Source organism: Cryptomeria japonica, chromosome 7, assembly GCF_030272615.1.
Source record: "Cryptomeria japonica chromosome 7, Sugi_1.0, whole genome shotgun sequence".
NCBI lineage: Eukaryota > Viridiplantae > Streptophyta > Pinopsida > Cupressales > Cupressaceae > Cryptomeria > Cryptomeria japonica.
This window is the reverse complement of record NC_081411.1, coordinates 496,863,868-496,883,125: the sequence shown is the minus strand read 5'-3', so window position 1 is coordinate 496,883,125 and position 19,258 is coordinate 496,863,868.

Genomic DNA, 19,258 nt, shown 5'->3' with positions numbered 1-19,258 from the left:
TATTCATATTTTCCACTATATTTCTTTTTATTTTCTCAAACACAATTTTAGCCTTAGAAACCTTCTCTCTGAAAACTCTGTCATTTCTCTCTTTCCATATACCCCAACACATATGAGGTAAGGCAAGTTTCCAACATAAAGTAGTAGACTTATTCCTTGAAGGATGATGCTAAGAGTTGGAAACCTCCTGAATCGACTCTGGGAAGCCCCAACTGATTTTGAAGTTGTCCAGACATCTTCCCCAAAGATCAGCAGAGAAAGGGCAATGGAAGAGAAAATGATTAATGGTCTCCTCATTCTGCTTACATAGAGTGCAAACACTAGGCATGCTCATACCTTTTTTTCTGATATTCTCAATTGTTAGAATTTTATCTTGAAGAGTTGTCCAGAAAAAAATGTTAATCTTAGGGGTGAGGCCTTTCACCGATGTCTTAGCCCAACATGAGCTTTCCATGTTAGAGTAATGATGATAATAAAGAGAAGCCATAGTGAATGTACCACTTGCTGTGTGAGGCCCTACCCCGACCCATCCTAGCTTCTAAGTAATTTTCATGTTGGAACTATTATGGATACTTTATTTTTAAGTATTATGGCTATGGAACTTTATATGATCCCACAAATTTGATAACATTGATATATTGATGCTTCATTTCTATGTTTTGTGGATATAGAATTTTATATGATCCTAGAATAGGGTAACATTGAGATGATGTATGCCATTATTTGATTTGCAGGACTTTATTATGATGCTAGAAATATGTTTGCATATCTCATGAATGGATTAAATTATGAAGGTTATGATGAATTTCTTATGTGAATTGCTTTGATATGTGGCAAATTGTATTGTATAATGTCAATTCTATGCAGAGTGATTGAGTTGTATTCTTTATTACGTGTTTAATATTATATGAGGATATTGGAAAGTGCTAATGTTTAAATTGAGTTGCGTAGGAAATTATCCATGTGACCATGGAAATACTATGGAGAATCAAGCCTAGTCCTATGTACGTTCGTAAAACTAGGGGTTGTCTATTTGGAGAGACAACACCCCGTATGTATCGTATTTTATTTGTAAACGTAATTGTTTGCATGTGTGTAAATTGTATTCATTAAATTTGTTTAAATCATTCAAGGGACAATTGCCTTGTGTGTATTTGTGATGTGGAATTATTTTGTAGTGTCACTTGACACTTATGTTGTATGTGGTGTTGGATGATGAATACGAAGAGTGGGGGGGTGAATTAGTATGCCAAAAATCTTTGCTAGACTAATAGTAAACCGGTAAAACAATTTAGCAGACAAACCGGTTAGCACATATGCAAAACAAATAGCAAATAATGCATTCACCCACATAAGCATAAACACCATAACACAAGAGATTTTGATGTGGAAACCTAGATGGGAAAAAGCATGGTGAGATGGAACTCACAAGTAACTATCTATAGAATAGGAACTAGACTAGTTAAGGTCAGACCGGTTAAGGTCATACAATGTTCTTTACTAGAATAGATCTTATTAGGAATCTCAATCTCTATTAGGAGATAAGTCCAATTAAAGACTACCTTGCTACAAGATTTTAGATCCACAGATGTGAACCACCTTGTTAGAGGATTTACAAAAGGCATTTTGGGCCTACCCGGTTAAGGGCTTCAGACTTGTCAAAGATGCGAGTAATCAACAAGTGAGTGATCTAGCTAATAGCACAGATTGCTTGGTTAGATCCTTGATAGCTCATTCCTAATGCATTCCAGCATTACTTCAGTCTTCTACACATTCATACTCTCTCTAAATCATCAACCACCTTAAACCCTAGCAACAACCTTAAACCCTAGACATGATGTCCTTATAAAGGAATCTGATTTCATGTTGGTCCAATAGGATTACAATACAATTTCCTAGGTTCAATGCATCTAGACATATTTTGTAACACGACACAAAAAGCATCGTTGAAGTGTTGGCACCGTCAAACAATCGGTGGATGGTAACTCATCACAAAATGCCAGTTAGTAACTCATCATGTAGTATTACCGGTTCATACAAAATACCGGTTACCGGTTTGACAAAATGAAGACTGGGAAATAAGTAATCTACCACTTTGATCCTTCATACCGCTTGAGATCCTCAAACCTCTTGGGGTCAACATACCGCTTCAGATCTGTAATCACTTTCTGCAAAACACCAATAGTCTAAGGACTATAATGCATCATACCAGTTGGAACAAGTACCGGTTGAGCTTTAACTTATACATACAAAAGTGATCTCAATGCAAGTGTGTGTCCATCAATGAAAATCACAACATAATCATCAAAAATACCAACAATCTCCCCCTTTGGCATTGATGGCAACACTTAGGAAATTTTGAAATCTAAGTGTTTTACAACAAAAATATGCTAGAATCAAAATTACTCCCGCTAAGCATATACACTATCCCTTTTGCAGAAAATACAATTTATACTACTTCTTAACAGAAATAACATGAAAGTATACATCAAAACATTCAAAATTTATATTTCTCCCCCTTTGCCAACAATGACAACAAAATATTACAGACTAACCCCTGTTTCAGTAGTATTAAAAGAATAAGAGTTTATGACAATAAGGAATAAAACTTGTCAAAAAATGATTTAAAGTCTTGCAAAAATTGTTTCATAGATAAGGATTAGGACTCAAGTAGGGAGGTAGCCACTTCCTTCTCTGTTTGCATCTGGGAGACCTATTCTTCCATGGCGTCTATTATGCTCATCTCTTGAGTCACCCTTAAAGCATCCAGATTGAGATAACATTTCTGAAGGATCTGTAGGTGTGGGAGTAGAACTAGTTGGAGTTCCTGCAAATCTCGAGTCTGGTTGCTTATTTCCAACTCTATTTTGGCAGACTGGATATGAAACCGGTGAACAGTTTGCCCATAAGCTATAAAAGAGTCATACGACAGCTTGAAGGTACTCATATATAACTGCAAGTCAGTTTGTAGCTTTTGCTTCTGTACAAGCACATCATCATAGAAGAGATGGGGTTGGCAAATCTTACTCAGTAGTAGATTCCCCTCATCGAGAGCATTCCTTATGTCTTTTTGTGCTTTTTGCAGTTTGGACCGGAGCTCATTAAGCTTCTTCACTAGGGCAATGTTGAGAGCCTTTTGATGCTCTTTCTTGGCATTTGCCTCTGCTACCTCTTCTAGGCTCTGCACCTAATCATCCACTACTATGCATAGGAGCTTCAATTGTGCCAATGATGAATCAACATTGGGAAGGTTTGTGTCGGGTAACAAACCGGCAAGAGTGTCCACCGCAACTTGGATCACATCTTCCTTCTTCTTCCTCCTTAACACCTCAAGGCATTCTTGAGCAACCTTAATGCTCTATAGTAGCTCTATTTCATTTGCAAACTGGAGGTCAATAGGACTGGTGAGGTCAACCAGTTTGGCTTGACTACAGGTTGCCTTTAGAGTCTCCATCTGCGTGCTCTTTGCCGCTTCTACTTCCTTGTCCTCCTCTGGCTTCTTCTTCTCCGCTTCTTTTCTCTTTTCCTCTTCCTTATCCTCCTTTGCCTTCTTCTTCTCTACTTCCTTCCTCTTCTCCTCTTCCTTTTCTTCCTCTTCCTTCTTCTTTTCTGCTTCCTTTCTCTTCTCCTCGTCCTTTCTCTCCTCCTCTTCCTTTTCTTCCTCTTCCTTCTTCTTTTCTGCTCCCTTTCTCTTCTCCTCTTCCTTTCTCTTCTCCTCTTCCTTTCTTTTCTTCTCATCCTCTTTTCTCTTTTCTTCCTATTTCCATTTCTCCTCATCTTCTTCCTTTTTCTTCTTCTCTTCCTTATCCTCTTCTTCTTTCTTCTTCTTTGCATCTTCTTGTTTCTTTTTCTCTTCATCCTCTTCTCTTCTTTTCTTCTCATCCTCTTTTCTCTTTTCCTCCTATTTCCATTTCTCTTCATCTTCTTCTCCGCCTGTTTCTTTGCTACCTCTTCCTGTTTGTCCTCTGCTTGCTTTTCAACCTATTCAACTTGCTTCTCTTGTCCTATTGCTTTAGATGGTGTGTCCTGCGCAACATCTTCTACCTCCAGAGCATCGACATCAATAGTGTTTGTAGGTTCAACAACCGGGTTTCCTTCAGTATCAAACACTTCATCCGGTTTTGTTATTGCCAGTTCTTGCTCAGCCTTCCTGTTGGCTTCAGCCACTCGATGCATCTTAAGAGCTTCTTGAGCAAGAGTGTGTGTATTCTTGAGCACTTCTTGACTTTTTCCTTCCAGTAACAGGAGTCTTCTTCTTCTCATGAAGATTTGTATTTATTCATAACTTCAAACAGTTCTGAATTTGATACATTAGGAAAATGTCGAGCAAAAATTTTCTCTCTCATTTCCTGTTCCTTTTCTATGGCAATGCGCCATTTATTGTCTAAGGAATTATACAAAGAATCCGGTGTCTCAGATCTAATTTCTGTAGGTGACCAGTCATTAACACATAAGTACTTAATGATTTCTTGTTCAAATGCTTCTTTTTAATCATCATTGAAATCATCAAAACAATCAATCAAATCATTTAGCACTTTTCTCCTAATATTTTTGATAGTTCTTTGACAATGTGTCCAAGGTTTGTAGGAGGAAATGTCAATATTTACTGGTGCTGATGATGCCAGTTCATTCTTTGTCTTTTTCTTTGCTTGTCTTGTCTCTTAGGTTTTTCCTCAGACACAGTTTCTTTTGAGTCCAGTGAGTTATTCCTTGTCTTCCTTTTTCTCTCGAAGACTTTGGCAGGTGCTGCTATCGGTTTCTTCTTTGCAGATGACCGCTTGGTCACTTTGGGACTAGCTGTAGTAATCGGTGCCAATGCCAAAGGCACTGCCTTTCCTTTCTTTTCAGGAGGTCCTACAACCAGTGCAACCCTTTCTAGATAGGTGCTGGTTCTCTTTTCCTTAGGATCAAGAGGTGAGGCGATTAGGGTAGAAGCATACCCATCCAACATATCATACATCACCTCATAGCCCATAGGCTCTACTTCTTCCTGTCTGGGCTCAACGGCCTCCATTATGCATTCATCCACATTTATGATAAAGCATATATCCTCTTCATATTTCTTGACAATGTCACTGGATATCCTCATCCTCAGACTCATCTTGCTTCTGAACTCATCAAAGTACTTATTCAGAACTTCAGGGTAGCCTGTTCCAACTGCTTGCAGGCTTTCTTTGATCTGCTTTGTAACCAGTTGGTCTGCAGACCACTGAATATCTCCCACTCTAGGGAAGTAACCTTGGAAGTAGAAAAATAGTCCTACTAGTAGTTGTCCAAACTTGAATTTTAATGCATTATCCTATTTGTTTGATTTAAGATTCAACAGGAGTTGCCTTTGCATACCGGTGCAGAGGTCAAATGATGCATCTTCCTTGATCATCCGGTAAGTGAAATTTACCACTGCAGTAGATATAGAGTTAATTCTGCTAGCATGGAACGTTCGGTATCCAATCACCATGCACACATATTTCATGAGGTCATCCTTGATGGAATTAACAGTCATTCCTTGTGAGTCGCTCACTGAACTCGTGAGCTTGGTCATTTCAGTCTTGATGATCTTCCTCAGGGCTAGCACTTACCGACGTTGCAGAAATTAGTGACGGCATGAACAGCTTGTGGTGTGATATCATGCATTCTCTCCAAGTACATCTTGTCACCATGAACTCTGCTCAGAATGATTCTAATATGGTCATCTATGAAATCCTCTAGGAAGTAAACTGCATTGTGAAGTTTCTTCTTCTCCAAAATGCTATACTCTGGTTTGATCTTTTTATCTTTCCCATAGAATAGACCTAGTTGCGAGTGGATTTCTAGAGACCCTAGGTCTTCAATTTTATAGTCTATATAATCATATATTCATTCTTCCACTATTACTCCAGCAGGAAGTTGTGACAAGGCATTGTATTTGGCCTTGCATTGAATGAAGCTTACTGAATGAACAAATGAACTAGAGCTAGTATGAGATGCAGAAGCCATGATAAAAATAGAAAAATCAAGAAATACCTTTCGAAAATTGAGAATTTAGAGCTTTCAGATTCTACTTCGCCTCACACTTCGTCGGTTGCAGAATCACCGCTTTGCGTTCTTCTCTTGACCGTTTGTAATTTGCTTCTGAATTTCCTTCAAGGTTTCTAAATTTCTTTGAATCGCAGCACAAATCACTTTTTCATCGCTTTGCACTTGAAAACCTTCTTTGCTCAAAAAATGATAGTGAGAAATGATTTGAAAAATTCCTTTTAAGCATATTCCTCACCAACCGTAATTAATGCTCCACCATTAGGGCGTAAACCCTAATTTACCTATTTACCATTTCTGGTCTTCTGCCAAGTGATAGGGGTCACATATCAGTTAAGGTCTTTTATCGATGTAAATCAAGGGTTCGTAGTGTTTGACCGTTTGCTCCCCCTAAGCTTTTCTGATGCTTAGTTTGCTAGTTTCGATATTTCCACACTAGGTGTAGAAACCGGTTCTTCTTGCAGCACTGCTGGTTTCTTCTTCCAGGTTTTGTTCATATCCACTTGAATAGTGTCAATATCAATCTTTCCTTCCAGAGTGACCGGTATGTCATCCGATATGTTCCTTCTTGATCTGCAAAATCTAGCAATGTGACCCAATTTGTTGCAATGATAGCAGACCATTCTAGGTGCTCTCCAAGGTCCATTATTCATGTTGCCATTCTTCCTCTTGCATGTTGCAGCAGTGTGACCATGATCATGATAGATCAAACAGTTTTATCTCCATCTGGTTGCTTCTTGATAGCCACCACTTCTTGACTGATGATTGAAGGCATTAAACTGGTTGTGATTCCGGTTCACAAAAGGTTCAAGACCAACTCCTTGAGTCCTCTGAGGATATCTTCCAATGTTGTTCATAACAGACCTGCATTCAAATGCTCTATGCCCAAACTTGTTGCATGCATAACAGTTACCATTGAATTTATAGGATCTAGGCTTATCATTTAGAAAATAAGGAAAATTATTGTAAGCCTTACTCCTACACACATTGGCAGTATGTCCTTCTTTAAGACAGTTAAAGCAAACAGGTTTAAACTTTTTCTTACCTTTATCCTTTGATGCTAGTTGTTTCTTTGATGCTCCAGCATTTGTACCAGAGGTCTCACCTTCCTCATGTCCGAAATAACCAAGTCCATCAATATTCTTGACAGGTTTGGCAGATTCAAGCTTTTGCTCTAGCTTGACAATACTCTTGTTGAACTTAGCAAGTATTTCCTTTGACTTAGAGAGTTCTTTGGAAATAGTAGTATTTATTTCCATTTGGTTTTCATTTTCAGGATGACAATGTTCAGTTCTCCTTGCATGTCTTCCTTTTCCACTTTGCTCGCATGGAGTTGAGCAGTTAGGGCACTGATCTCTTGCTTCAGCTTGGAGTTTTCATGATCTTTGTCTTTGACCAGATCTTCAGCTTTCCTCCAGTTCTCAAGCTCTTGACGCATTTGAATAATTAGTCCTTCCAATTCTTTTCTCAGGTTGGAATTGGATTCATTCAACTTTTCTACTTCTTGAATCATGGCTTCCATGTCTGCTTCATCAGAAGAACTATTTTTAGATAGCTCCATCAACTTTTTAGTATGTTCTCTCCTCTTTGCTTGAGATGCCTTATATTTGACCATAAGATCATCATAGGCTTGCTCAGACTGAGTGAGCCGATGAGTAAGTTCCCTCAATGTGTATTCCCCCATATCTCTTTCCATGTGGTTAAACTTATAGAAAGGTAGGCTCTGATACCAATTGATGAATACTAAGAGGGGGGGGGTGAATTAGTATGCCAAAAATATTTGTACTTAAACACTTTGCTAGACTAATAGTAAACCGGTAAAATAGTTTAGCAGACAAACCGATTAGCACACATGCAAACCAAATAGCAAATAATGCATTCACCCACATAAGCATAAATACCACAACACAAGAGATTTTGACGTGGAAACCCAAATGGGAAAAACCACGGTGAGATGGAACTCACAAGTAACTATCTGCAGACTAGGAACCAGACCAGTTAAGGTCAGACTGGTTAAGGTCATACAATGTTCTTTACCAGAATAGATCCTGTTAGGAATCTCAATCTTTGTTACGAGATAAGTCCGATTAAAGACTACCTTGCTACAGGATTTTAGATCGACAGATGTGAACCACCTTGTTAGAGGATTTACAAAAGGCTTTTTGGGCCTACCTGGTTAAGGGCTTCAGACTTGTCGAAGAGGCGAGTAATCAACAAGTGAGTGATCTAGCTAATAGCACAGATTGCTTCATTAGATCCTTGATAGCTCATTCCTAATGCATTCCAACATTACTTCAGTCTTCTACACATTCATACTCTCTCAAACTCATCAACCACCTTAAACCTTAGCAACAACCTAAAACCCTATACATGATGTCCTTATAAAGGAATCCAATTTCATGTCAGTCCAATAGGATTACAATACAATTTCCTAGGTTCAATGCATCTAGACATATTCTATAACATGACACAAAAAACACCATTGAAGTGTCGGCACCGTCAAACAATCGGTGGATGGTAACTCATCACAAAATGCCGGTTGGTAACTCATCACAAAGTATTACTAGTTCATACAAAATACCAGTTGCCGGTTTGACAAAATGAAGACTGGGAAATAAGTGTTCTCCCGCTTTGATCCTTCCTACTGCTTGAGATCCTCGAACCGCTTGGGGTCAACATACCGCTTCAAATCGGTAATCACTTTCTGCAAAACACCAATAGTCTAAGGACTATAATGCATCATACCAGTTGGAATAAGTACCGGTTGAGCTTTAACGTATACATACAAAAGTGATCTCAATGCAAGTGTGTGTCCATCAATGAAAATCACAACATAATCATCAAAAATGCCAACTTTGGCAATTGTCATGTCACCTTTTTGGAGAGATTTATTTTTTGTTTAATTGTTATATTACCTTATTATCCTTGAAGGAACAAAGAAATCTAGGTTAGTGAGCCAGAAGGAGGGTCAACTCAGAGTTGAGCCGTAGGTTAACTTTAGGTGGACTTTCTAAGGGTTAAATCAACTCCTAGAGTCAGTTTTAGAGCATTTTTATTAGGCCTCAAGGGGTACCTATGAGTGAAGGCCAAATTTGGCCATGTGTCTTTCCCCTAGGGCTTCTTTAACCACCCAAAAAAGTGGTTTTCCCAAGATGGATGAATTCCATCTATAGGAGTGCCATCCTTGGTTAGATAACCTTCTTGAGAGGTGTAATTCCTCTTCCCCATTTTATTCCTCTTCTTGAGGTGCCTTGGTTAGGGAGTGTGTAAGGCCTAGGGAAGACCAACCAATGGGAGTCCCTCACTCTATCCAAGAGGTTGGAAGGAGTGAGAGAAGCCTCCTTAGGCTAGAGATTGAAGCTTAGTGAGCTAATCACTCACTCTCCATCTTTGGAGATTTTGGACAATTTTTGAAGGAAAAACCAGTTTGAGAATAGGAAAATTTGGCTAAGTGTTGCAGAAAAGTCTTGTGGATTGGGCTGCTCTTCTCCAAGCTTTCCCTAGAATACCCTTGGCAGAATCAAGGTTGATGTGTTCTTACTTGTTTATTTGAAAATCTGTATGTAGGATGCTTGAATGTATATGTTGTATCCTTCCTTGCATTGTATTTGTGAAAGCTTTATGTGAATCTTTTCCTATTTCTGTTTATGCATTTTGTGATGTTTGGGAGTATCCAAGACTATCTTACCCTTGGGAGGGAAAAATGGTCTTGGGGGTGGAAGGAGTTTGACAACCTTAGAGTGAGAGGCTCTCATCATGAGAGTGATCTCAAGGGTTTGTCCATGTGACCCTTGCTGCATAGTTCTGTTTATGTATTTGGGGGTCATAAGGGGAGCAAATATGACATGTTGCCTTTGTGGGTCATAAGGATATGGGATTAAGATGAGTTTTGTTGTGTTTCTTGGATGCCATGAGTTGGTTGTGAGTTACTATCTAGCAGATTTCCTCTAGGCTACTTGGTCCACTTCCACCCTAGTAAAACATCACATTATGTGATGAAGTTTCAGCTTGGGAAGGGAATGTGTTTGTTGTGTTATGTTTTCCCCTTTGCTTGTTTGTGTTTGCTTGAGTGTAACTCATCTAGGACCTGGTTCTCCAAGCTCGGGGGTGACTTCTAGTAAGCTTAGGCTGGGAGGTGAGCACCCCATGGTCACAACCATAAATTTTTAAATGCAGGTTACTTGGAAAGGAAAGCTAGGAGATGCAGATTTTATTTAGTTGTAGAAAAGGAATAGGGAATGTAATATTATGTTTTAGTTGTAGAAATGTAACTAAGGAGCTCCATGTTGTTTTTATTTTTGTATAAAGAAATGTATTATTTTATTTAAGTCCTCATCTATTAGGGATGAGAGACTAATTGGGTATCTTTCCCCATTTGTAAAAGTTGACCACTTGAGTCACACTTTTTTATCAGAAAAACATTTTACTTAAATTCTGTAATATATAATGTTGCTGTTAATCTTATTTAATTCTGTCTTAGAATGGAATCTATTGTTATTTATCTCTGTAATTTTTGTAAAGAAATGAAAGATGCAGAAAGAAATGCAGTGTGTATTTATGTATTTTCCTGCAATATTTATATGTTGATTTGCTTACTGTCATTTTATTTTACTTAGAACAAAAAAAAAAAGAAAACAGAAAGCTTTTAGAACCATGTAAATCTACTCTTCCTATAAGATATCTAACTGAGGTTAAAAATGCCCTTACAGTCCTATTTTATTTCTGTCATTTTTACCTCTAATATACATAGCAGAAAATTAACCTATAAACAAAAGAAATAAAAATAAAACCTATTTATAGTCTTTAGCTTGCTGTTAGTATTACTGTCAAAAAAAAAAATGTATTGCTGTTTTAAAGAAGAAAAATATATATGCAGATTTAGTCTTAAGAAAAAAAAGGATATGAGTTAATATGTTCTTGATAAATCAAAAAAAAAAAAAAAAACTATATCCATTTAAAGCTGTCTGTATTTCTATGATATTCCTCCATGTTTAAATAGTATATACATATAAAAAAATAAAAAAATATATATATATATATAGCCCTGGGAGATACACATGTATACACAAATATATATATATATATATATATATATTATATTAAAAAAAGTAAATAAAAAAAAAGTTAAAAAAAAAAACTTAGCAAACCTTGGTGGAGGAAATACCTACCCCCGGAGCCCCACGAGCATGCAGGGGCGGCTCGGGCCTCTCGCTGTGGGCCAAAGCCCATAGTGGTGCCCGCGGCGCCATTGCGGGCCGTGACCCATAGGGGCGGCTTCGGCCGCCACTGCGGGCCGAGACCCGCAGGTGCACTGCGGCGCCACTGCGGGCCGAGACTCGCGGTGAACACTGCTGCCCGCACCCCGTGGCCCCTCCTTCCAATGCCGCCCCTCTACAAAAGAAACCCCCCTCGCGGCTCTCCTTTGGGTGGCTCCACCCCCAAGCCGCTCTGTCTCCATTCGGCCGCCGCCTCCATGGCCACTGTACTTGCAACACACAACACCACCACACACACACTCAAAAAAAGAAGAAGAGATAAACCCTAACCTAGTGTCGGGTTAGGGTAAAGGAAAAACAATAAGATTAGGATTTTTAGTTGGATAAAAATATGCAACCCTAATCCAAATCCGGATTACGGTTTGCATACAAATAAAAGACCAAAAAAAGCATCGGGGTTAACTTATAATATAAAAAATAAAAGAGGGGAATTATTAAGTTAATTTTAAATTGAATATGGGAGAAGAAAATTACTTAACCCTAGTTAGGGTTTGAGATTTAAAGAAATTAAAATAAGAAGAGGGGAAAATACTTTCCAAATTTTGAAAATAATTCCCCCCACATAATCTTGGCCATATGTGTTAATAATTTAAAACTCCTTATCCGATTTGGGAGAAAATTAAAATTTAATATAGTTATTTTATATAATTTAAAATGGAGAATTAATGTTATATGGATACATTAATCACATAGTTGATTTAATTTATTCAACTAGGGAAACTATATAGTTATTTGATATATTCGATTAAATATGGACGTTAAGTTATATTTTAAATTGGGAAAAATTTATAATTGAAAATTATTAATTATTTTTACGAATTTTTTAGCCTTTGAGGCCATTGTTGGCCAGATTAATTATATCGTCAAATTTAAAGGTTTAGGGGAAATTAAAATTGACTATAGCATAAAATTGGATTTATTTGGCAAATAACATTGTGGGATTTGAACCCTTATCGATTAGATTAAATAATGAATTTGCGTGCCTTCAACTAATTAATTTTAAATTTAAGATAGCATTATCATTGTTTGGTCGAGAATGATTTAAATGCATTTGAGATATCTAATTATCCCTTGATTTTAATTAGCGGCAACTTAATTAAGATAATTAAATTGATTAACTAAATTTCGACGACCCTCTTGGGATTAATTAATCTCCATTAATTAATGTCGCTTATTTGAGTTGGTTAACTAAACCAACCTTAGAAAACAATTCTATTTACATCCTAGTTAAGACAAGACTTATTTGATTCCACTTTAAATGTAGATTATTTTGAGAGTTTAAGTGATTCAAAAAAAAAAATTGTTCCATTTTTAGCCCAAAAGTTTGGGCATGACATGCTGTGAGTTTCCAAATTAATTGGTCTTCCTCTTCAACCCTTACCATAGAGTTCATAACTTTGTTTAGATTTCCCAATGATTGATCCACTTGAGATAAATCCTTCCACTATCCATCTTCCCAGTAATCACCCACCATAGATCCAAATCTTTCCTTGCACTAGTTCTGAAATCTACTCCACTCAGGATTTTCAATCAAAGGGGACTCCATCAACCAAGAATCATCCCAGAATTGGATAAGATTCCCTTTCCCCATTTTCCATTTTGCACCTCTGGCAATTAAGTCTCTTGTTCTAGAAACATTTTTCCAAATGTTGGAGCCAATTGGAATATTTTTAGGCCTTGTTATCTTCTAGGAGGTGTTCAAATAAAGTGTTTTGTAGACATTTTGTGCTTCAAGTTTACATAATAATTAAAATGAAAGAAAATAATTGGACCCAAATTTTATTTTGACTTTGAAATATAGAATTTTATTTTGAAAGTATAGAAATGAACTTATAGTATATTTGGCTTGTTATTTGAATCCTACGCGCGCAGGAGCAGAGAGTTGGGGCTATGATACAGAAGGCATAATCCAATTCTATAAGCAATCCCAACATAACCCCCATTGACATAATTACTGCAAGGATTAACTGAAATACCAAGCCGCCCACAAAGCATCCAGCTAGCTGAAAATTGAAAAATGGAGGGAGAAAGAGGACGAACAAGTGCAAGTTCCAGCAAATCTACTGTAAGTGTTACATTCTATTTTTTTGTCAAATCCCATTAATCTTCAAATCCACTATAAAATCCTTCCAATTTACTAAACAGGGTTGAAATGGTAGTGTGTTTTTTTACATTGAGTGGGTAAGGCTTATTGGGGCAAAAAATTGTGTTTTTTTGCAAAACCTACGACAAGCATTGTGCCATATGAACCATTCATTATAGAGCCTTTTAGCTCATCTATTAAATAACTTGATTCAAATAACTTGATCTCATGTTAAATAACTTGATCTTGTGGCAAACCTAAAACAAGGAGAATATATGCAACCAACCTTAATCAAGGAGACTCTATGATGTAACTATCTTCGTATACTGATCTCATATTTGGGAGCATAATGGTTGGGTGTGGTGATGGAACTCATGTTACTTTTTATATGTTGTTATCAATTATACTCAATAGAAAAAAATGTGCATATTATTCTAAAATGTCAAATCAATTTTTTTTTCTGGTTGGTAATAATATGTATTTTATTAAATATAAAAAGTAGTTACATCATGATGTTGACTGTCTGTTCTCCTATTCAAAAAATTTCCATTCTTCAAAATTGGCAATATATAGCTAATACAAAATCTTTACACAAAAAACTCTTTTCTGCTACAACCTACCTCGAGATTTACTATCATACGTTATCCACAATTACATAAAAACCAAACCCCACCCTATTTGTCACCATCGCTGCAACATTTCAAAAGCCACCTTCAATGCCTAACTAGTCTTGTTCCCACTCCCAACCTCGACACCATCCCCACTCTCAGTCTCCTTGGTTGAAGAGTTCTTCTGGCTCGCTTTGCCTCCTCCCTAGCTATTACAATGACTCCATCTAGTTCTTTGATTTGAATTAACAACTTCATTGCCTCCCATCCATTCTTTGCCTCCACCTTGCGATGGTAGGCACACATACCCGATGCCCATCGAAGGAAGGGTATGATTTTTGATTTCACCCCTTCTTCTTAATTTTCTTCTCCCTCACTATATCAAACCCCTCACCTAATGCTACCCATTCCAAGAAAATTTCTAGCCCTTCACAAAGTTTTGTTGGAACAAGAAATTACACCACCTTACGAACTGCTGCAATGCTTTCCTCCACTTCCAATCCCCAAGCTAGAATAAGTGAATACATATCCATTCTGGTATGATATCTATGTTTCATTTTTATAAACACCTTCCCCAATATCGTAAAAACACAGTGTGGGAGATATTCATCCCAGATGTGAAAAATACCTCCGAGCCATCTGAATGTCACCTCACCTTGAAAATCCCAAATATGCTTCTTCATCTTCAATGTGAAATTTGCCTCCATCTTTCTTAGGGAGAGATATCACCTTCAACTCAACATTCACCAAATCCCCTTCACTTCTCTGAGGTCTCACTTCTAACTTGCTTTATATGCTCAATGAATGATGAAATTCGAGGTTACTTGCATTTAAACCCACTATGCCTTTCAAAAATGGTGTCATTAATAATATCATTCCCAATCAATGTCTATGATCGCGTTGTCACTCCCCCATCATCTTTCCGACTCTATAGGAGGACCATAGAGTACGTCTTGCATTTAAGATCTAAAAAACTCATAATAATTGCCACCCTGAAATCTTATCTAAGATCTTCAAATCTGACTTCACCTACTTTTTCAAATGTGAGAGCCCATTTAGATAAAATATCAGCCTCTACATTCCCTGTTCGCCTAATGTGACTTACGACTGCCCTAAGAAGATTCTCTTATCACAAGTCAATATAAGATGACACACATCTTAACTTTATTAATGACTTTTGAAATCAAATCAAATTCCATGAAAATAACTGGCCAAGTTGAAGGGTGTGGAAAAATAAGTCCATCTTCTGGGAAACTTCTACTAAGTTCATGATCTCTTGTAGATGCTCTTTGTCACCTTATAGTTATTCTCGCCCATGTCTTGATGGACCATGAAAAACCTCAAGGAATTTTTGGTAACTATCTCTCTCATTCGATGGAGTACAGGTACCACCAAATAGGTATTTGTCAGATCTGTCTTCCTTGAGTGAGGGAAATTCAGGAAGAGAAGAGGAAAGCGAGACATGCAGTAGGTCTAAAAGAGGGAGATCAACTAGAGGTGATAAGATTAGAAGAAAATTCCATAAACGCATGTAATTTTTTATTGCTGAAGGGGGTATAGGAGTTGAGAAAATACAACACCACAGGAGCCTGAAGATCTTCTGCAAGCCAAATAACCTATTACAAGGAGAAGCAATGAAGCAAATTCTGAAGAACATACAAAACACAGAGAATATGCTCAAAAAGAGAGAGCTCAATATTCACAAAAATATGTAATGTGATTCTTACAATGAAAAGAAAGAACTCAACCTTTAATAGGTCAAGAAACCCTAAAAAGGGAAAACCTAGGTTTGCACATAATAATTAATTAAAACAATTAATTATATGCACCTAAAGTTAGCTTAAGTGTAAAAGAGATAAAGGGAACTTAAATAATTAAACAAATAATGTTTAGTTAATCAAGTAAATACTCGAATACTCTAACACCCCCCCTTAAGCTAGACTTAGGGAGAAGCTAAAACCTAGAACAGCTACTGAAAGCAATAAAGATGGGTCCTAGCAACAAGGCCTGATCAGGTACCCAAATACAATGAAATCTCTATGAACAGGAGAAATAGAGAAAACCACATGGGAACAAAACTCTACTCCAAAAAGAGATGGAAAAGAATATCACTGAAGCATGAAGACCCTGCAAACTCTGTCAAAGAATAACTGCTGATCTGAAGAACATCCACTGAACTAGAACATGACCAGGTAGAGAAGACCGTAATCTGCATGAGTGCCCTCAAATGACACTACTCGAATCAGGAGGCAAACAAGGCAAAAACAACTGAAATCGAAGATGCAGATGGCATGAGAAACCAAAGCCTAAAGAGCTGATCAATCGAACCACGGAAGCATTAGAACCAATAGGATAAACCTCCCCATAATGCGGAAGTGGGAGAGGGACAGGAACACTGAAATGGACAGCCAAAAACAACTGCATGATGAAGAACCAAGAACATCAAAGGTGCTGAGACACATCATCATGAGGCAAATGTCGTGGAAGGAACACTCACTTGACAAAGGAAGATGGCAAACAAAGGCAAACATCAACCCCCTCATGGCACTTGATCAATAGTGCATGTATAACAAGACACAAGATATGCAAGATTACAAGTAAACAATGCATGATGGCACTTTATCTCAGTGCGTTTGCATAATTACAAGCTACAATGATAAGAAGACTGGAAATAGAAACGAGAATCAAAACAGAGACACCCTACTTAGAAAAGAGATCCCAGGACTTGAAACAACCACGATATCCACCAGAGTGCTGAAAAGAAAAAAACTGAATAAAATATGCATGGAGCAGAATCTGGAAAAAAAACACATATTTTTGGAAAGCACACAGAACACGCTTTCTGAAAATATAAAGTTTTCGAAAAACGGAGGTCGGATGCTCATTCTACGTCTCCCGGAGTGCAAAAAAAAGAGACCTCACTTTGACTGCAAAAAAACATAGTCAAACAAAAAAATTGGAAAAAATTACCAACACCATGAGGTCAGCCTCAAAACCAGCTTTCCGACGCATATTCGTTCGCCAAAATCCGACTCCGTATGCCCAAGATAGGGCCAAAAAACCAAACCCCCCCTTAAAAAGCCCAAAAAAGGGGGTCTGGTGGCCTGTGGGTGGGCCGGTGGCCAGGGAGTGGAGCTCCGGTGGCACACCAGTGGTGGCTGGGTGGTAGGGCGGCGGCCGGGTGGTGGCCGGCTAGAAAAAAGGGCCGGGGACTGAGTGGTGCCGGAGGCGCTGCATGGAGGTCGACGGCGGTGGGCTGCATGGAGGCCGGTGGCGGTGGTAGGTAGGGTGGCCGGGAGGATTCCGGCAGTAGGGAGACCAGCAGTGGTGGGAGGATTCGAGTAGCAGGGAGACCAGAGGCAGCAGTAGGCAGGGCGGCCGGGAGGATTTCGACGGGGGGGAGACCAGCGGCTGACGGCAGCGGGCAGCGGTCGGCGGGAGCGGAAGCCGGGGACCAAGCAGCGGCTGGCGGGAGTGGAAGCCGAGGACCGGAAAAGAACGCTGGAAAGGGCTGTCGGCGGGGGCCACAGAGGCCAGACTGATAGGTCTGACAAGCCTATTAGTCCGGTACCCTGCAGTACCCCCAAACCCCCAAAAAAAATTTTCAAATTTTTTTTTTTTTCTTAAAAAGAAACAAACCCCCTTTTTTTTTTTTCGCTTTTTTTTCAAAAAAATTTTTAAAAGCAAATTTCGGCCTGCATGTCGTAAAAAGCAATTTTTTTTCTCGATCTGCGTGCCAGGGCCGCACAACCTGGATCTGAGAAAAAAATTGCTCCCAGAGGCTTAGGAACCAAAATAGGTCAAATTTTATATGACCATAGGGGTTTTTGAGCCTTCTGAGCACGATGGTGAGGTCCGTTTAGGCCCAAAGTGCTCAGAAAAAAAGCTCAAACCCTAGGTACATAAAAAATTCTTGAAACCCTAGATCTGCTTCCAAAGCCAAAAATCTCAAAACAAGAACAGGTAGCTGCAGATCTGAAGCTCTGATACCATGTAGGAGTTGAGTAAATATAACACCACAGGAGCCTGAAGATCTTTTGCAAGCCAAATAACCTGTTACAAGGAGAAGCAATGAAGCAAAATCTGAAGAACATACAAAACACAGAGAATATGCTAAAAAAGAGAGAGCTCAATATTCACAAAAATATGTAATGTGATTCTTACAATGAAAAGAAAGAAATCAACCTTTAATAGGTCAAGAAACCCTAAAAAGGGAAAACCTAGGTTTGCACATAATAATTAATTAAAACAATTAATTATATGCACCTAAAGTTAGCTTAAGTGTAAAAGAGATAAAAGGAACTTAAATAATTAAACAAATAATGTTTAATTAATCAAGTAAATACCCGAATACTCTGACAGGGGGGTCATGTTTTTATGATGATGAGAGCATAGGTGACATCAAGGTACACTTGAGATACAAACATCTACAGAAACAATGGGTACCCAAGGAACTTCCTCCAATAAAAACTAATTTTTGTGTCAATGAGAGGATATATCGCATAACACCATTGTAATTACATAGTTTGGGGGTATTTTGCATGGATGGCATAAAAGTTTGTTACAATAGAGTTATCAAATTGATGGAGTATGTTGGACCCTATTACAGTTACAAAGATTGGATGTAGCTGGTTCGATATACATGAAATATGCATAGGTATGCACTATCAGCAAATTATATACTGCTAAAATATAAGGATCAAAATAAAGTTGTGGCTATGCACATTGACAGAAGGCCAAAAGCATCAGGGAATATTGCAGGGTTTATAAACAGTACACGACTTGGGTCAATAAATAAGCAACCTAATTGCATATTCAAGGCGCATGAGGGAAACAAACATACATCACTACATACGACCCCAACATCCATGCCTATATTGTCGACTGAAATGTCGACAACACATAGCATGCAGACATCAGGTAGTACACTCTCTAACAACTAATACATGCCAAAACAAGCGTGAGGACATGGACTTGGGGATGTAGAGGCCACTATTACTGGTGATGTTTTAGGAAAATTTCTTGGATCTTCCTGTATTACTAGTATGGGAACATTACGGTTCACATTTGTGGTGACCGAGGATTTTGTTCTCATAGAGATAGAGAAGGTCCCAGGTACTTTAAAATGTTTCAATTATTATTATATATAATCCAATTGAAATTTTCTTATTGATCAAAATTTTTAGACTAATCATCTCATGATCTTTTTGTAGGAAATGATGTTTTTTATAAACATCTAAATGATAGTACACTGGAGATCTTTGGGCCCACCATAC